The 20,266-nt window shown below is 31.3% G+C and overlaps 1 protein-coding gene across 4 annotated transcripts in view; it reads right to left on the bottom strand.

Moving 5' to 3' along the window:
• LOC129807043 (calphotin) overlaps nucleotides 1–20,266 on the bottom strand; it is a 136,193-nt gene that overhangs the window by 72,371 nt on the left and 43,556 nt on the right. The window contains exon 1 of one of the 4 annotated variants that reach the window (XM_055856019.1): nucleotides 18,019–18,022. The exons of the other annotated variants lie outside the window; for them this stretch is intronic. The gene's annotated coding sequence lies outside the window, so the exon portion shown is untranslated. Of the gene's footprint in view, nucleotides 1–18,018; nucleotides 18,023–20,266 lie in introns of those variants that run through there. 4 annotated transcript variants of the gene reach the window in all.

Below are 20,266 nucleotides of genomic sequence, written 5' to 3'. Positions count from 1 at the left end.
AAATATCCCTATACCAAACAGTTAAATAAATATAAAATGCAATTGACGACGTGATAGAATTTCAAATAAAAGGAAAATAGCATTTGAGTAAATTCTGTACAACATGTTTTTCAACATTATATTCAATTTCTTCAATACTAAGAGAGTAAATAGTTTTTGAAAAACAAAAATATCTCTGCATGGAATTGAAAATATATTCTATATTATTATTAGATCGAGTTATGTGTAAATTGAAATTGAATTTAAATTACTAAAGCCTCTCCACTTAATTAGTAGAAAAGATAAAAAACAAAAAAAAAAACCATTTGCATAAAATTTTAATGTCTTATTTATTAATAGAGAATGTCGTTTTAACATTTTCCTCCGTTATTTTTGCTCGCGTCAGTAAACGAAAATGTACACTGGAACAATAAATTCAATGTGGAGAAATAAATAAGAAAGTCATAAATAAATAAATAAATCAACTCTGATGCGCAAATGTTTATCGTAAAATTCTGTATAGATATACATTATACCACTGAATTCATCGTAGGGCATCGTAATCTTATGTGAGGTCTTCTTCCTATGAGATTAACATACCAAAAACCAAACCACTTGAAAGATGTTTTGGGAAGACTAAATGCTAATTATAGAAGATACCGAAGGATTCAATTTGCGCTGATTAATCAAAAAAGAATCTCAATTCGAGGTTTATTTGAAAGTTGAGGAGGGAATACAAATACAGAAATACTCTATAATCTTTTCCTCAAGCTTTTTATAGATATTTTAGTATCAGGAGTGCTGATGATCAACAACACTATTGAATATAGTGCGTAGTTCTCTCTTTTTTTTTATGAAATATCTATATATTCTCTTCTTATATTTACATTAGACCAAACGAGTGAAAATCTCAACAGTAAATATATATATATACACACAATATTAAATTCCAACATTTTGCTGATAACACTCACTTTTGAGGCAAACACTACAAATTGTTTACATGAAAAAAATATCTTTGAGTGAATTCGGTGACTTTGCAAAGAATGCGGACTTAGTATTTATAGACAAAATTAGGGTGATTATTCTGAATTCTTTGAACAATATTTTGTGAACAAGGTTATAGGACTTTATAATTCCAACTTCCTGTCTATAAACTCACTTTATAGAGGTGGGAATATTAAAGTGATAATTGAACAAATTTAAGTAAGAAATTTACAATCACAGAACGTCTCGTCGTGTCGCTTTCATTGCTAACTGATTTGATAAATATATGCAGGAAATAAGAGACAAAAAGACTCGATAGTACACGGAAAAATATGTGTGTATAGCACTTTTAAAAACAGAGATTGTTGACTTTACCGATAAAAAATTTGGATGGTCAAATTTACCATCCTCCATACAAAAATTTAATAGCCGGATACTAAAAAAAATAAGTCACCCAGAAAACGCGATATTAGATCGGACTATCAAAAATTGTAGAATCTACGTGCTTGCCTTTAGAATTTACTGTCATATGGATAGTAAATTCTAATAGCTGGATGGTAAATTCTAATATATCCGGATAGTAGATTTTACTATCCAAATTACTATCCTCCGTTAAATTTTACTGTCTTCTAGTTAAATTCTAACATGTAATATCCGTATAGTAAAATTTACAATCCGGATATTAGAATCTAGGAGAGGTCAAGGTAAAATCTAAAGGAGGATAGTAGATTTTACCATCCGGCTATTAGAATTTACTATCCACAGGATAGTAAATTTTATAATTTTAAGATGATAGATTCTAAAGGAAAATGTCTATGGAGGACGGTATTTTCTACTATATTTTAAGGCAGTAGAAAAAGACACGATTTGTACAAAATACCATCCAAATTTTTCTCGGTGTGGTTATGCAATCATCGCATTATTTATCATTATTATTTATATATTTATTTTGATTACATAAATTTGCTCCTTGACTCTTCTAGAATGTTACTGTTTAGTGAAAATTCTTTAAATATAATTTGAAAACTTCTTAAATTCAATAAAAATACGCGAACGAAAAATACTTCTATTCGAAACATATTAATCTAAATAGAGACAAGGGAAAGTTTCTAATTGGAGACAAACAGTGTAATTGAAACCGTGACGAAAGTCTTCTAAAACCTTGTTGAGTTGCTCTTGAGTGTAGGATTTGCTCTTATTCCTGGTCTTTTCTCCTTTCCCATCTAAACCAATAAGAAAATCTCTCCAGAAAAATCATTATTTCCGGGGTTTCCTATTGAATCATTTGTAGACACATCAGAAAAACCCTTTTTGTTCACGAAATAGGTAATTATTTCATTTAAAAACTTTACGTACCGTTAACAATAATAAAGATTAACACTTAATTTAACTAAAATTAGCCAGAAATATGACATAAATGTTAAACAAAACGAATAAACAACAGTCACCTCATTGTGTTTTTTATTGGAAAACATGGTCGATCGATGAAAAATTCAATGGTGAAAAGGTACACTTTTAATTTTTCTGAGAAATTAACAAATTAAAATTTGTGAATATGAATTGATTTTCGCTTTATTTGAAGCAAAATTAACTAAATAATGAAACTGTGGTATAGAAAATATATAAATATAGCAATTTAGTACTGTATTTATAATGAAAACAATGATGTTTCCATTTGGAGTAGCGTAAAATTTCTATTTGGAGCAGGTTTTGAATTAGCCACATTTACCCTACTGCTCATAAATTTACATAATTTCAACAATTGTGTAAAATTTTCGTAATTTTACAGAAAATGTACACAATTATGTAATCAGTTCGTTGCCAATTTTGTCCTCTGACTACACAGTCTATCACTGCATAATATTTATTTTACACATTTTTGGATTACACATACACATTTTCCTGAAGAATATATTTGTGTAAATTTACAACAATAATTGTGGTAGAAATGGACACGATTGATTATCCTTGTAATTTTTTTTATTGTTGTGTAGTAATTAAAAATTAAAAGTTAAGATATTTAATCTGAAAACCCTAGGTAAAACTTCTTAAACAAACACAAAACGAAGTATAATCATAATTTCACACCGAAAAAATAGCTGCTTTACAATAACTCATTGTAAAATCAACTACGCCTGAATTTGCAAAGTTAACTAAGCACACTTTTTTCTGTGTAACGAACTTATCAACTTTGTAGATAAATTCATTTGTACGAAGTATCTCAAAAGGTTAAATTTGAATTCAATACATTTTATGTGCTAACACGAGACACTATACAAAATAAACACGGTTAACAGAAAGAAGAGAGAAAAAAAAAGAATATCAATAAAATATTAGTACTTGACGAGACTTCTCATAAGGTAAATTGCAAATTGATTGAATTGAGAGGATAAATACATTTATAATATATAATAATAAGGAGGCAGAAAGAAGTTGAGGAGGGAGCATAAGAAGAGAAAAAAAAACTTATCAATACACAGCGTTACTTTGCGGTTAATGACAACAACTCCACCAAGTGTTGAGGAATCAAGGTCTTCACCATAGACGGTCACTTAGCAGTCATCGGACAGATTATGTACGTGCCATAAATTCTTATTGATACCATATATTGAATATAATAATTATTCTCTGTGTCATGTGAAAAATCACGAAGAGACTCCAAAGAGAAATTCCACGGAACGCGTTAACCAATCAATCATAACAATTAGTTTCTACATCACTCACAATATTAAACCCTATGCCATCCCCCGAATTGTGCCCATCATGAAAGATGTGTCAAGATGCTGAAAAATGAAACACACAATAATTCATCATTTTGTTCACCCAATCTTCAGTTCATTTGGCAAAAACAGAAATAAGAAGAAAAAAAAAACACCAACACGCCTTTGTCACATCTCTGTGTGTGGTTTAATCATTCGCAAGTCAATTGGCATTTATGCTGCTCACACTTCCCCCCTTTGTAACCCTTCTTTCTAATTCACTTTCCCATAACAAATTAATGCACACACAGCCACCCAGAGAAAAGTAATTTAAAATTACCATCTATAAATAAAATAGATGGCTCTTAGAAAAGTGTCGTGTGATAAAAGACAAAACAATTTATAAGTGACCAACCCATTAAAAGTGAAAGTTCTCACAGTGATGCGAAAATTCACAACAATCATTTGCCAATTCTCTCCACAATGTACTAACTCGTCAGCACAGTGAAACATTTCTGTGATCTTGCACTTAGCAAAATATTAGTCCATTGACCGAAATACGAAACGTTATTGTTTTATTGTAATTAAAGATAGTGGTAATAGTTGTGTTGAATTGTAATTGTAAATATCGGAATTGGGCACATGTTTAATAAATATTTTCAAATTTCTAATAAAAATGTGTAAATTTCCTATGATCATGTAACGTTGAAAAAAAATTGATTAAAGTGTATGGTATAGAGAATTCCAAGACCTCTCCAACAATACTACATTTTACCTACATAGCATAAGCCGAATAACGGATAATTAAAATCAAATAATTTATTTAAATGAGTTCGCCATTTTTAGTCAAATTTTTTAAACTAAAATACCAGGATAACATAGAAACTTTGACTAAAGCGAGACATATACCACTCGGCAGTCGGGTAAGGATAATGAAGTGCTTCGTTTATGTAAACTTAACTGCAAAGTACTAATGTATCTTATGTATAAGAAATGCCGGATTAGCTCTTTGCAATCAAAGAGAAAATCCGCTTGTTTGAAGGTATACTTAGTGCGAACTGTCCCTACATTCCCCTAACAAAAAATTACAAAAAAAAAACACAAATGTTCAACTGGTACCGTACCACAAGAAAACATCATTATTATCGTCATGATTAACAATAAAACAATTTGGCAGAAAAACCACGTCCATTTGAGTGACACACATTAATTGCAATAAATCCACCATAACAAAAAAAAAATTAAACTCATTTGCCAAATTAGAATTTTCTCATAAAATTTTACCGAGTCTCTCATACACACGATTTCCCATCCATTATTATATTTTCATTAATTTCCATTGTAATATTCTGGCAAATGCGAAAAAAAAACGAGGAAAAATAATGGGCAAAATTATCATCAGCATAATTTTTCCACATCGTGTCATTTGTAGGTAATATCTTTTACTTTTACACCAGAACACAGAGATGGAATTTTGCATAAAATATCAACTATATACTCCGCAAAAACTATCAGGCAGATATTAATAAAATCCAACATTTTACGCCTTTGCAGTGTTGAATGAGGAATATAAAAGAACTCCATTTCATTATGTTTTATACATACTATTCACAGATTTTATAAAAGACTGAGAAAAAGGAGCTGAAACTGAAACATCTCATCGATATGGAATTTAAATGTGAAACTCTACTTTATGTTGCAAATTGAAAAAAAAAATGCCAATATCGCGACAATTTTACTGTGCTATTAAAAGCTCTTTAAATCTACTGATGCATATTATATTCTCCATTCTCAACTATGTTCTCTCCAACTGCGTAAACGTAGTACGAGAAAAAAGAAGATATCTTTATTATTCTTCATAGTGGGCTGAAGAATGGTGCATTCAGAATTTGCAGTTCGACAGAGAAGCCCAATATGCCAAGGAAAAATCAGATTTGAAGCGGAGACAATCATTATTTATCGAACACACCACGGATTAATCCTCCAACTATCATAAACTATACACGAGGCCTATGCTTTTACCAGGAAAACTATCATAAAAGTATCTTCATTTATTACTTGTTGACTAACTTAAATTTACCATTTGCATTTGTCAACGGGAGCCATTTTAAATATTCAAGGATTTTTATTGGTTTTCTCAGAAAAGAGTAGGCAGCATTAGAGAAACAGTATCAGATAGAAAGAACAATTTACATTTCCATTTGTTACAGTAGACAAAAACATAAATGTAGATCTTCAAACAAATAAAATTGGGTTTAAATGTTCTTTTAAAATTTGCATGCCGAAATCAAGATAAATAAATGTTATGAATGTCATAGATATAGACACATACAGGATATGTGTTTCCTGCAGATGCGTTGCATGAAGTGCACCTGAGAACATGAAACAGGAGTATGCAGTCTTGCAACTGCTCTTACATCGTTCAGTTTATTAGATTTTAGATTTTTTCCGAATTTTGAAGAAAAAAAAAACATTCACTTTATTATGCCTCGCACAACATCACTTCAGTTATACCAGAATTAAACCCTCACTTTTCATCACAATACTCTCATTTTTTTTTCTCTGAAAAGACTGTCGTACTTCATTCATATTCCAATGTCAATTAATGCCGAAAAAAAGAGAAAAAGTGAAAAAGTTTATCATTGAATTCTGAGAGGATGAACGTCGAGGAAACTTTATGGATTAATTATGCATTTTCTCACACACTGTGCCAGAAACTTTGTGAGACAAATTTGTTGTAAAAGAGGAAAAGTTAGTCGTCGTAATATTCCACCTCACAATTCCTTCTCTCTCTCTCTCTCTCTCTCTTTCTTTTCTTTAAGACACTCGCACATGCATCTGATAATGCCCTCCAAATGTCGTCTTGCATCCACAGTCGATGGCCTTGCTATTGGTTCATTTAATCATCAACTTCTTGCTTCTTTATGGCATCATTCATCACATATTCACACAACCAATAACCCTCCCTATAGATTCTATTTTAATCGTACAGAAGGATTTTTTATCTTCTATTTCTTACAATATTGTCTCTTCCATCACCCCACATAGAACAAGCGTTTCGATAGCCTTTCAATAGGAAAAGTTTCTGGTACAAATGCATTTTCGCATCGATCTATTGAGCAATTAATATTCTTCTTGTGTATTGGAATATAAAAAAACAGCGCTATTTAACTTTTAACTTGTCACAATATTAAATTGTCGTATTATACCCAACGCACAATAACTTTTGTTTGTAAATATGTTTTAAAAATTTCCTATGCGAGAAAAAAAGATAACTAGATTTCTGTTTCATTTATGCCCAACGCACAATAACTTTTGTTTATTAAACATGTTTTTGACATTTCAATGAGAGTGAATGAGATCTAGATCTAGTCATCTCGCTCATTCTCATAGAAAATTTTGAAAACATGTTTACAAACAAAAGTTATTGTGTGCTGGGCATTACTCTCATTGAAATATCAAAAACATGTTTACAAAATAAAGTTAATGTGCACGCTGAGCATTATGGCCAGCGCACAATAATTTTCGTTTGTAAACATGTTTTCATAATTTCCTTTGAGCGTGAGCGAGATGACTAGGTATGGATCTCACTCGCTCTCATTGAAAACTCAAAAACATGTTGACAAAACAAAAGCTATTGTGAGCTGAGCATTATGCCCAACGCACCATAACTTTTGTTTGTAAACATGTTTTCAAAATTCCCTATAAGAGAGTAGGAGATGACTAGATCTGTTTTATTCACTCTCATTGAAATTTCAAACACATGTTTACAAAACAAAAGTTATTGTGCATTGGGCATTATGAACAGCGCACAATAACTTTTGTTTGTAAACATGTTGAGAGCGAGCGAGATGACTAGCTTAAGATCTCACTCACTCACACTGAAATGTCAAAAACATATTTACAAAACAAAAGTTATTGTGCGTTGGGCATTAGACATTGTCCTTAATCTTATAAATAGTTTTATGTGAAATCATGTTAAGTCTGTTATTTAACTTTAGTAAAATATTGATTTTACTGATGTATTTGTTGGTATTTACAATATCACTAAATTTCTGTATAAATGAATTAAATGATAGAGTACCCGCTGCCCGCTCTATAATACGAGTGTGCAGAATTCAAATTTATAAGAATATTCAGTAATTTTTGTTTGTAAACATGTTATCAAAATTGCCTATAAGAGTGAGCGAGATGACTAGATTTAGATCTCTTTCGCTCTCACTGAAAAAACAAAAACATGTTAACAAACCAAAAGTTATTGTGCGTTTGGCATTATGCCTAATGTCCATGTTCATGTAAACATGTTTTCAAAATTTCTTATTAGAGAGAGCGAGATGACTAGATCAACATTTCATTCACTCTTACAGAAAATTTTGAAAAAATGCTTACAAACAAAAGTTATTGTTCGCTAGGCATTACACTCAAAGTACAAGAACTTTTTTCTCGCTTTTTGGCGGAAAGATCCCTGGCGCAACTCTCGTAAGGTAAAGTGCCCTCGAGTCGACCGGTTCCTTGACTCGACCGGTGATCAATATTTTAATGTTTCATGGTGAATTTCTATAAAATTGTCACTGATTCGTATTTATAGACCTATTAATGTTAGATCATACGCCAAATATTAGTGTAAATATAAATAAATTGAATAAACAACTCTACCAGTCAAATTGAGGAACCGGTCGACTTGAGGGCACTTTACATTAGCTGTGAATTCGAGTCCCGCTCGGAACCAAAGAACTGATTGTTTGGAAGGGGATAATTTCTTATGTGATAAAGGATAATAAAATGCATATTCTTTGCCCAAAAAATTCTCAATAATGCAGAAGTAGTATTCATATTTTGGAGAAGCGCTTCTGAGTAGTTCCGCATGATGGACTTAGAAGATTTTTCTAACATGGGATACGACATTACCCAATATACGCTGCTGATTTAAATAGTTTGTAAATAAATGACGAAAAGTTCTGATAAGATCTCGAAAACTGGATAATCCACTCCTTACAATACTTTATGATGAAAGCAACGATATTTCATTTCAGAAGATGGTATTCTACTATATCGGAGGCATTGTACAAAAAGGGTTTTTCAATCTCATTTATAGTAAAAGTTGGCAAAAATAATCTTAATCATGTTTACACCTAAAGCGTGTGCAAACAATGAATTTTCTGCAACAGAAGTCTGCAGATACACAAAACTCCTATGTTATTTGGGTGTTATTTACCTAATAATGCGTGAAAAAAATCGAAAGAGAATTTAATGTGAAAATTGGCGCATGTCTTGCTACACAACAGACTCTGTTACGAGATTATTAAGTGAGCAATAATATTAATGGTCATTTTTCAAATCGTTCAACCCAGTCAGAAGCATTTCATGCAGCTGAAAGGTAATATATTTCAGAACACCTTCATTCACTTGCACCTGTGCTCCAAAGAATTCTTTTTTGACAAAATGCAGACACATGGCGTGTTGAGAAAAAAAAGTGTCTAATATAGCAAAAATCTCAAGAGCTCTCTTCATACAATTTAAACTCAACACTACACTCTATCTATTCAATGCAATAATTTATCAAAGCACTAATCACAGCAATTAATAGAAATGTTGTACAATGAGATAATTTGAGCAATAATTAGTGTGTCTGCACATGTGAAAGAGAAAAAAAATACACAACGAGTAATTAAATGTGTGACACGCGACACAATTGAACGACTCTATTTTGAAGAAATAAAATTCAGCACAAATGACTCGAGGCAAATTATAAACTAATTGATATACCAAAGGAGAATTGAAAGAATTGGTTGGAAAAAAATAAATAAATAAAGGAAATAATTAATCAATTTACAATTCAAATTTATCTGCAAATTACATTATTTCAGTACTACTACTGCAGAAAACTTTTATTTTGTTTTAAAGCTCGAGGAGATTGAGAAAACGTTTAAAGTGGTTTCTTCTTCCGTTCTTTTCCATATTTCAACGACATGGGGGCCCCCAGAACAGAACAAATCATTTGAAAGTATTCTCACGTACAAAATACTTGATAATGCTTCTCTCACTTCTTTTACTCCTTTTTTTTCCTTACATACATAATTTTATGTTCATGTAATACCAAATAAATGCTACTTCAACTTTAAGTTCCACCTAACATACATCATAATCACCCTTAGCTCTCTTCACGTAGCATTTTAGAACCTTTTTTTTCTTCATGATATATATTTCCTCAAAAAATTTATGATTTGAAAATGTACAAAAATGTGTAAGGAGAATTGAATATAGGATAGTATGGCAATTTTATTCATGCTTATCTTTCAAAAATATAAAATTATGGGATAAAAAATGAATAGGGGAAGGCTTTGAAGCTTCGTACACACTCTGGCTTTGAACACATGTTTCACCTAATTCCTTTAAAGAAACTGACATAATAGCAATATATTTTAATTGCCAATCTTAATTAACACATTTCCTGAAAAAAAATTAGATCAGATTCGTTAATGGCCTCTAGGGGAAAGTACTCTCCCTTCGAACGTTCATGCCTTCGAATAATGTAAATTTTCTTTTAGTTTTCCTAAGAGACTTACACATTTCTATTAAATATTAGTTGTCTTATCATCATTTGTTAAAAATTCCGTAATAATTTAGTGTAAATCTCTTACTAAAAACAAAAGAAATTCACATCATTCGAAGGCATGAATTTTCGAAGGGAGAGCACTTTCCCCTACACACTAGAGAAATTTATGTCCATATTCCTCTCGACCAGTAATAATCTTCCCAATTTGAGAACACTCTCTGATTGAGGTTTTTTCTGCACCGATTCGAAGGTAGATCAGAGAAAATTTACCTAAAAACCCCTTGGAAGTTTGAACATTTAAACCGACGAGTTACACAAAACTGAGCAAGTTCATGAAAAAGATATTTTCTGAGAAAAAAAGAGGGTACGATTAACTTTTTTTCCTGAGAACTTTAACACTTTTTAAGTGTAAAAATATATCAACATTTTTTAATGTTAATTTTACACCTTTTTGAAGGTAAAATTAACATGAAAAAATGTAACTTTAACCCCTAATACACCTAAAAAGGGTAATATTTACACCGATTTTGGATCAAAATTGTAGGGTAAAATTAATATTTCCGGAATGTTATTTTAACTTTTTCGGATTCCTCTCACTCAGTGTTTTAATGAAACTGCAATTCAAACGTTCTGTCATCCTTAAATTCTACAAAATTACACAAAAATTCATTTTTTACAGCAAACGTTTACACACTACTTTTGGCGATTGAAATGTCAATAATACTGAAATTCGAAATGGTAGAACAATCAGTGCTAAAGCGTTGAGTACGCGAACTTGCACTTTAAGCTTCCGGTAGATTTTTCGAATAGGTTTAGCTTGGCTGTGACTTGTCTCTCCAAAATGTTATTACTAAAGGTTTTCCTACACAAATCTAGGGAATATGCTTCTATACACTGAGAGAAATCCGAAAAAGTTAAAATAACATTCCGGAAATGTTAGTTTTACCTTGCATTATTGATCCAAAATCGGTGTAAATATTACCCTTTTTAGGTGTATTAGGGGTTAAAGTTACCCTTTTACATGTTATTTTCACCCTTAAAAAGGTGTAAAATTAACATTAAATAATATTGATAAATTTTTACACCTAAAATAAAGTTATGAGGAAAAAAAGTTAATCGCACCCACGTTTTTTCTCATAAAATTCTTTAGTGTGCCGAGGCCATTACGCACATTTCTCTTTAATACTCCATATGAATTCTATGAAACAAAAATCATCTCGACCGAAGTATATTCTTAAATTGAAAATTCTATGACTTTTAACATGGAAACAGAGTAATAATTACATCAATAGTCGTCAAGTTAATTGAAATCAGCAGAAAAGTTATCTCTTTTCTATTTCTTATAACTAAAACAATTAAGAACCTTTTCTTCCTACAAAATATCAATAACACAAAACACCTTCATTGAGCCACACTCCTCCTTCTCAGATTGAATAACAAATCCAATTCATTTTGTATATCTTTTCCTTAAGTTTGTATATCATCTCTGTAGAACACGAAAGAGCAAGTTTTATGCATTCTTTAGGCGACTTTTTTTCCATCATCCATATGAAACAGTAAAAAGACACCGTGAAATTGTTCCTTTGAGAAAAGATGAAGAAGAAAAAAATATTCTTCACTATTATAGCCCACCATAAACACCTCACACAATTCACAATTGAAGAATTTATGGATCCAAATCACGCACATATCATCCAGCATAGATGTGAAATACATAAATAATAAAAAATATATGTATAGAAAATTATAAATATTGCATATAACAAAATAGAAGAGACAAGATAAGAAAATGAAGAACAATATGAAGAATGTTGGTTTTTTTTTTCAAATCTTTCAGAGAGGCAAAATGAAGAAAGACTCTATACATTTAGTGAAAATAAATGCATTGAATAATAACATTTTACACATCCGTTTCTTCATTGCCAATTGAAAGACAGTCCATTACGTTTTCCTTCACGATCCAAGAATGCATTTAGCTTCCGGACTAAAAGAAATTCTTCAGTTTTTCTCCCTCAAACACTGACTTTTATCACTTCATGTTGGCAGTTTTGATAAAAATATTGTGCTTCTTTCGAACTATGTTTTCTAGTCATTCTTTTTTTTTTGGTTTAATTCTTGTACTCTCCCCATAATTCACTGAAAGCGTATTTGAGTGAAACAACTGCATTATGTTTAATTCATCGTACAACATTGTGCTTTTTACCCATTTTCCCGCGACACTAACGCTACTCAACAATCTAACGAAAAATTATATCTCTTTTTTTTTGTCTTAACAATAGCTGAACAAAAATCGTAATGGAATATATTGTGACAGGAAATGCCTCTTAGATATGAATGGACGATAGGAGTGACATTTATAAACAATTTCTCCATCATATCTCAATTGTCAACGTAAACTCATCCAAGTTGAAATATTGTGGTGTGAGAATATTGAGGATTAAGTTTCTGCTGACGCGCCTACATAGTTAAAAAAAAAAATACCAGAGAAAATCCTCTCCAAAAAGATAAATTTATGAAGTGTATTTACCATCCCCCTTATGTATACCTTTTACACATTTTTGAATTTGTAGGTGTTCTATTTTCTTTCTCATTTAAATCGTGAAAAATTGATCTTTGAGAAAATTTAAAAGTTTCCACCTACAGCAGCGCAGACGATTCCTCAAAACAAAACAAAAAAACAATTTTTGACAAAAATTGCTCCAATGGATTAGAGTTTTTACTTATTATCGTCACTTGAATCAGCAATATTTGCTTCATATCTGTTAAACCACTAGCAAGTTGATTTCTTTTACATGGAGCTATTTGAAGCCAGCCCATACATTGTCGCCCAAAAGTCTCTTGACAAATCTATGTTCGAGAAACCAAGATGCAAAAAACGATAGAAAAAATAACTTTTTGTTTTTTTTTTTACAAATGCGTTGCTTCACTTGAGAGAAATCCGAAAAAGTTAAAATAATATTCCGGAAATGTTTATTTTACCCTACAGTATTGATCTGAAATCGGTGTAAATATTACCCTTTTTAGGTGTATTAAGGGTTAAAGTTACCCTTTCTCATGTTAATTTTGCCCTCAAAAAGGTGTAAAATTAACATTAAGAAATGTTGGTATATTTTAACACCTAAAAATTGTCAAAGTTATGAGGAAAAAAAGTTAATCGCACCCCAGTTTTTTGTCAGTGTTTTGCAATCCATAGATATTATTTATGTATTTTAAAATAGTTTAATTCATTTTGTTTTATATCAAAAATAATTATTTTCCCAAAATTGAGCATTTTTTATCGGCCAAAAGTTTCTTGACACATTTATAAAACTTACACAAAATGGTCAAATACGTACAACTAACTTCTCCTAACCCAGTTATATTTTGAAATTATATCTTTTAACAGACAAATAGTGGGTTTGCACATTTCTAAGGTTTGCAATGGTCAATTTATAAGTGATGACAAATAATAATAAAACAATGTAACTTTTGTAACTTTATAATTTAGGTTAAAATAACAAGTAAGTAGAAGTTGAAAGATGGATAGTCGTCCAGAGATACTTCCGAAAGGAATCTGTGTCGTAAATTGTTGGCCATTCGCCAGGGGCTTGATATCTGTATTTATTGCAAAAGATGCATGGCTGCATAATTGTTTACGACAAACGCCGAAACAAAGTGAATGCAATTAGCGCAGTTGCTAATGCAACCGACGCTGACAACATTTTTTACTGTTAAAACTGTACACAGTAGGAAATTTTCAGCTACTTCACCATAATTTTCATTACAAATTTTAAATAAACATGTAATAGTGTGTACTGCTGATACACATTTGTGTAATCTGCACACATTTTGTCTGAAAACTGTGTAATTTGTACACATTTTGTCTGAAAACTGTGTAATTTGTACACATTTTGTCTGAAAACTGTGTAATTTGTACACATTTTGTCTGAAATCTGTGTAATTTTACACGAAATATGTAAGAAAATGTACACAACTGTATATATTCTTTTGCAGTTGGTTACACAGTTTACCATTACATAAAATTTAAGTTACACATTTTCAGATTACACATTTTACTTAGATACATATTTGAGTAACTTTACAATTATTATCGTGGTAAAAAATGAAACCAACGATTATCCATGTAATCTTTTTTTCCTGTGTAGGTAATACAGTAGATTAATGGCCTCTACACACTAGAGAAATTTATGTCCATATTAAAGAGTTTTTCCCACACAAGTGTAGGGAATTTGCTTCAATATTGACATTAATTTCTCTAGTGTGTAGAGGTCATAAGATAGATGCCATCTAATTTTGATATATTAGATGACTTGGTGGTTTGTGTCTCAGCTTAATATCAAACTTTTACCTTTTAGAGACACCTATGATTTCTATAATTTCGCTGTTAATCAAAAAATCTAGATAGTATTGTCTGTGAGAGTATATTTGAAAAATAATGTGCTTAGAGCTGAAATAGATTGAGGACATTTACACCGCCGCATTGAATTAAAATTATAAATCGGTTATAATCGGTCAAATTCGGTTATAATCGTATAATATTAACATTGAATTGTTCCAAAATCGGAATTTGTACAATTCAATCTTAATCCAAAGCGGCGCTGTAAATTGATTGATTGATTGATTGATTTGTTTATTGTCATCTCTGATTTTTGTCCCACCCCCCATGCGGCCATCGCCGTCTTAGCGTCGATTCCAACCTCCAGGACGAAAACGATGGAAAGTCCCTTCATGGTTGTATATTTTGCAACCATACATAAGCACGTAGGTCACACTACATGGGAAAATGGGTATGCTCACAGAGAGAAATAGCCTCAATAGCCTCATTGACCACTAAAATCGGAAACAAATAAGCCAAGACACATACCATGCAACCTTTTTTTTTAATTTTCCGATTATACAACTTTCTAATTTAAATCGCAAGTCAATGAATAATTACTTTAATATGAAATAAAAATAAAATCATAAAATACAAAATATAAATGAAAAAACAGCAATATTTCAAGTTTTATATTTACATTAAACCTAAGACACACCATAGTAGAGTGAATGATTTCATTTTCTTTCTGAATTTTCAATATTTCCGGCAATTAAGGTGTAACAATTATAGGAGATTAAAATGAATTACAATTTTTTCAATTGATAGTAAAAAAAAAAAGTGATTTCCATAGCCATTTTTAGTTAAATCTTTCGTAATAATTTACAGCCATTGGGTCAGTGTCCCGGCTAAACGTAAATAAAAATAAATCACATCTCATACCCATTTTACAACATATTTTATGCATAATATCTGTGAGAAAATTGCTCACATTTTAGTAAATCGTTATCTCACATCAGTCACAAGAGAAATGTCATAAAATTGTACAATAGCACCCAACCCTTAAAAAACTTAAGTTCCCTCCTTTTTATATCACATACCATGTACAAAGTACTATAAGAGTAAAATCCCCAAAATGCAGGAAAAAAAATGTTAAATGTATAAAAGACATCCCCAACATATATCTCTACATATCGATGTTCAAACTGCAAGGATGATGATGATGATGATTATGTCGTAGAATAGAGGATGTGAAGAGCATACATAGTTTAATGGGTTGGGTAGGCATAGGAGAGGTTGATGTAGAGGAAGGAAAAAACGACTTTACCATCGACATGGAAATTTTTATATTTTATTCCACAAGTCTCTTCTGTTGTAGATGTGAGGGGGTGACATTAGCCATATGGTTCGCATTCACCACAGAAAAAGCCCATAAAGAGTGAACCAAGGGGTTCTTCATCATTCTTCATCTTGTCCCAACTCAAATATATATATATATGGCTTTGTGCGCGTGATCGTGTTTGTTGTCGCTTGATAAATGACTGATAGGTCCATTAATTAGTCTCATGATAAATAACTCCCTTATGCAATTATCGTTTCTTTTTTCTGCTAAACACTTTTTAATTATTTCAAGTATACTGATGATCCAGATAGGGGTTATATTACGAATAAGATAATATTTGAGCGAAGTACAATAATGTCGGCATCTAGAGACCTCGACTATCAACCTCAACCTTGATTGAAAGAAGTCATTTCATTTTATGTGGGAAAGTGCAATATGAACTCTGTGCCCGTATAAAGTGATTTTTTTTTAAATCAAAACTTTGCAAAAGGCACTTTAACGATTGAACATTCACTCCATAAACACATAATGTTCAGTAAGTGAGATTATTTATTATCGCATATAAATTATTTAGAAATTCAAAAAGCAATAGAGAAAGGAAATTTCTAAAATATACAATGAATTTATATTCTAAATAAAATGGAATTTTATAATACAGTAGGACCCCGCTATAGGCCATCGCTCTATAGTTCACAATTTATCGACCGTTGATTTCAAAACACTGATTTTAAGTTGGGTTATGTTTTTTAGTACGCGACATGCAATGTTGTCATAATTATTTTAATGTTTTTGGCAAACTTTATTGAGTAGTTGTGATAATTGTGATCCATAATAAATAAAGCGAGGACAAGTACCACAATCGCAAAGAAAGTGGAAGCCGTCGAGCAATTTCAATACTAAAAGTTGTTGATAATTTAAAAAAAATGATATGGACTATAGTGCGGCCCAAGTGTCAAATCTGGAACCAAATATGGCCTATAACGAGGCTCTACTGTAATAATTTATTCAAACTCCACATTTCTCAACAATATCACGCATTCGCCGCTGGTTTACGTTTAGGACCAGTACAGTGCAGTATAAGGGGTCCCGGAATTATGAAAATTTTCGGGATCGAGAAATATTACGCAAAAAATAATACAGTGCGACTCCAATAGAGTCAACGAAAAAACTTTTAAAGATTATTCAAAATAGATTTTAAAACTACTTATGTTAACTAATAACCTGAGACACCTTTTATTGAGTGTACTACAATAATAAATTAGAAAATTTTAGGAATATAAAAAGTATGAACATTGACACTATTGCAGTCATACTGTAACCCGCTGTAAAATAGATTTGGAAAAAAAAGAACTTATGATACATTTACAGAAACCCCTTGTTCATCTTCCTACATCATAAAAAAAAGAACAATACCCTGAAAAAATACAAGGGAAAATAGCATAATTTTCCTCCCACCCCCATAATGATAAATTTAGGGCAGTATGGTGCATACTATTTACAAACTGACACATTCAAGTGGTACAACAGAATAGAAACCGTATCTTCAACTGTGTTTAATTTATGTATAGAAACAGGGCTTTTCAAGAAGAGGAAGATCCTCTTCTTAAAAACACCACATAAGTTGATGATGATGCTTGAGGAGGAGGAAATATTTATGCTGTATGCCTGAGAAAATATGCACTTAAAATGCGTCAAATGAAGACTAATGGGATGTAAAAAATAGGGCTGTATCTTTCTATAACACCCAAATCTCTTCACACTCTCTTCCACAGCTCAATGGCACAATTCTTTCACATCATTTTTGAGAACACATTAATCAATGGGATCAAATGATTGAGAGACAAGAAAGGAAATAAATCGTGGCGGAAGTCTATAATTTCCAACTTGTTTAATGACTTATTCCAGAGATAGAGAGAGAGAGATAAGGAGTATTTAAGTGTTTTGTCATTTGGTCCAAACAATTTTTATTTAATTCAATTGAAATTTGAGAAAAAGAAACAAGATTATATTTTAACACAACACACAATAAAATGATTCTCAACATGGCACAAGTGGATGAAATTTCTTCCATGACGCTTCTCTTTTTTTTTTAATCAAGTGACATTGACACTGGGAAAACGATATATCTTTCTTCACTTGCACAATATATAATGGAAAAGAAAAAAAAGGAATTCCTTGAAATTATCAATAAACCTTCAAGTCGATACCTCACAATATGACATTATACCACGTACTGGACAGACAGGAATATTAGTTGCCTAATAGGACATTAAAAGACAACAACATTATAAAATCAACTATTTGAGGAAGAAAAAAAAACATATCATAAGAATAATGAAGAACCATTGAGATAATATTCGCATTCCACATAAAACATTTCAACTGCGAATTATTTCAGCAATTATATTGAACTTGATCGACGTTAAACTTGTTTACCAACATTGACTTCTTTTATTGCTCGAACTCCACAGAAATGGCTAATATAATAATGCATGGATTCGAAGTTATAGATATTTCGACTCCCATGCCCTCCCTCAATGCTTAATATATAAGAAGTAGAAATTTATGATTCAGAAATTTGCAGTGAAAAAATGACATCACATTGTTTCCCAATTCGTGCGTAAGTAGATTTAGGGCCAAACGGTAAGAGATAACGACTTGGGGTTTTCTGGGGAACCCCTCAATCTTATCATTCGCAAGTAGAGCTTGAAAAATTCGAAGATGTTTTTGAAAAGCCAAAAAAGAGACATTCTTACTTCTTGATAATTTCGCAAAATGACTGAGGTTACATCTTGTTCGAATTTCGAAGTGCTCACTTTGCTATGCGGAAAAGTACAAAGCAAAGACATTTACTGCTTCTGTCCCATTATTTAATCACTCCATAATCACTGAGTAACTCTTTTGAGAGCTTATTAGAGTGATGCTTCATATTTCCTCACTTTGTGCGGAAATCCAGTATGAAAATTCTAAACTGAGTTTGAATACTTCGAACAACAGCGACTTTTTGTGCAAATATGGTTCCATTTATCTTTTATCCAAGACACTATTGGAGAACCAAACTCTACTTATGTTTTCATCCATTAAGCTGACCTTTGCATCCTTAGCATAACCTTTATTTTTCCATTCTGACATATGTTTCTGAAGCTGTACAAACAGATATTTCGTTCATTTACGAAAATGTCCTTCAATCATTCCTACTAACAGTATTCAAGGTCAAAAGATAATCAACTATACAGAACGTATTTCTCAACCGTTTTATGGATGTCTTGGATTCGTGTAAAAGGTCTTAAAATCCATAATAAGCTTGAACCAGTTCCAAAATTTAATTAAAATAATTCTCATTTAAAATCTGAAAATTATGAGTTCGAGCATTCTGCAAAACTGGTACGCTTTACCATACTTTTGTTGACTCAATTCGTCGTTGTGACAGTAACTGCTAAATGGTTGAACTGAACAGAAAAATGACACCACAATCGAAGTTGTAGACTTCTTGGAAGATTATTAGCATATTAATCATATATTTTTCATTCACAATTTTTTTTTTCACAGGAAAACACTCACTTCTTGATTGAAAGCACACCAAAAAAAAAAGTTCAAGACCGTAATAGAATCGAATATGAGAGTGAGTCATTTGTCAATTATGTGATTCGTCTGAGTGTTATTTGTGCATAAATTAACGTGAAATGTGTCTCATTTTGATGTGAAACATCCACCTTCATCTCTCCCTCCCTATAATATACATTATATTTATACGAATCTCCTGAGTATTGTTTATTCTACCTCCCGGTGTCAAGGAGAACAAACAGAATTCATCAATTTGTGTTTTAACAAAGGCGTGGAGCGCTTCTTTCTTTTGTCATAAAACTCTTTCTTTTTTTACCAATAGCACAAGTCAATTTTAATAATTGCAGACACATTATATTAAAGATCATATTCTTTGTCCCGTCAAACTCTTATATCTCACTTTTTCCCTCTCAATTCTCTTATATTTCTCCATTTTCCATCTACATAAGAGACAACATTGGCTGATGATGCTATTTAAATTAATTGTAAACGCACATTGCGCATTTTGATAAAAATTTTTATATAATCATCTCTTTCGCCAGAACAATGTAAATATTACTGTCGCCTCATTGTAGTCTCAATATGGTGAAAAAATAATAATGCAGAGAAAAATATGTTTTTCTCCAGTTCACACTCTATTACAGAAAATTCACAGATAAATGCCTCAAAGTAATGTGAATCGAATTCAAGAGACATGAATTAAGAAACATTTGTACTTTTGCAATAATTTCTCCTCATTATTGAAATCCATAATGTATATTTGTTTATCCATTTTATAAATCTCAAATATTGCATTATATTTACAACCCAAATTGAATTATTTA

Source organism: Phlebotomus papatasi, chromosome 3 (assembly GCF_024763615.1).
Source record: "Phlebotomus papatasi isolate M1 chromosome 3, Ppap_2.1, whole genome shotgun sequence".
NCBI classification, from domain to species: Eukaryota; Metazoa; Arthropoda; class Insecta; order Diptera; family Psychodidae; genus Phlebotomus; species Phlebotomus papatasi.
This window is presented reverse-complemented; position numbering and strand designations above follow the sequence as displayed.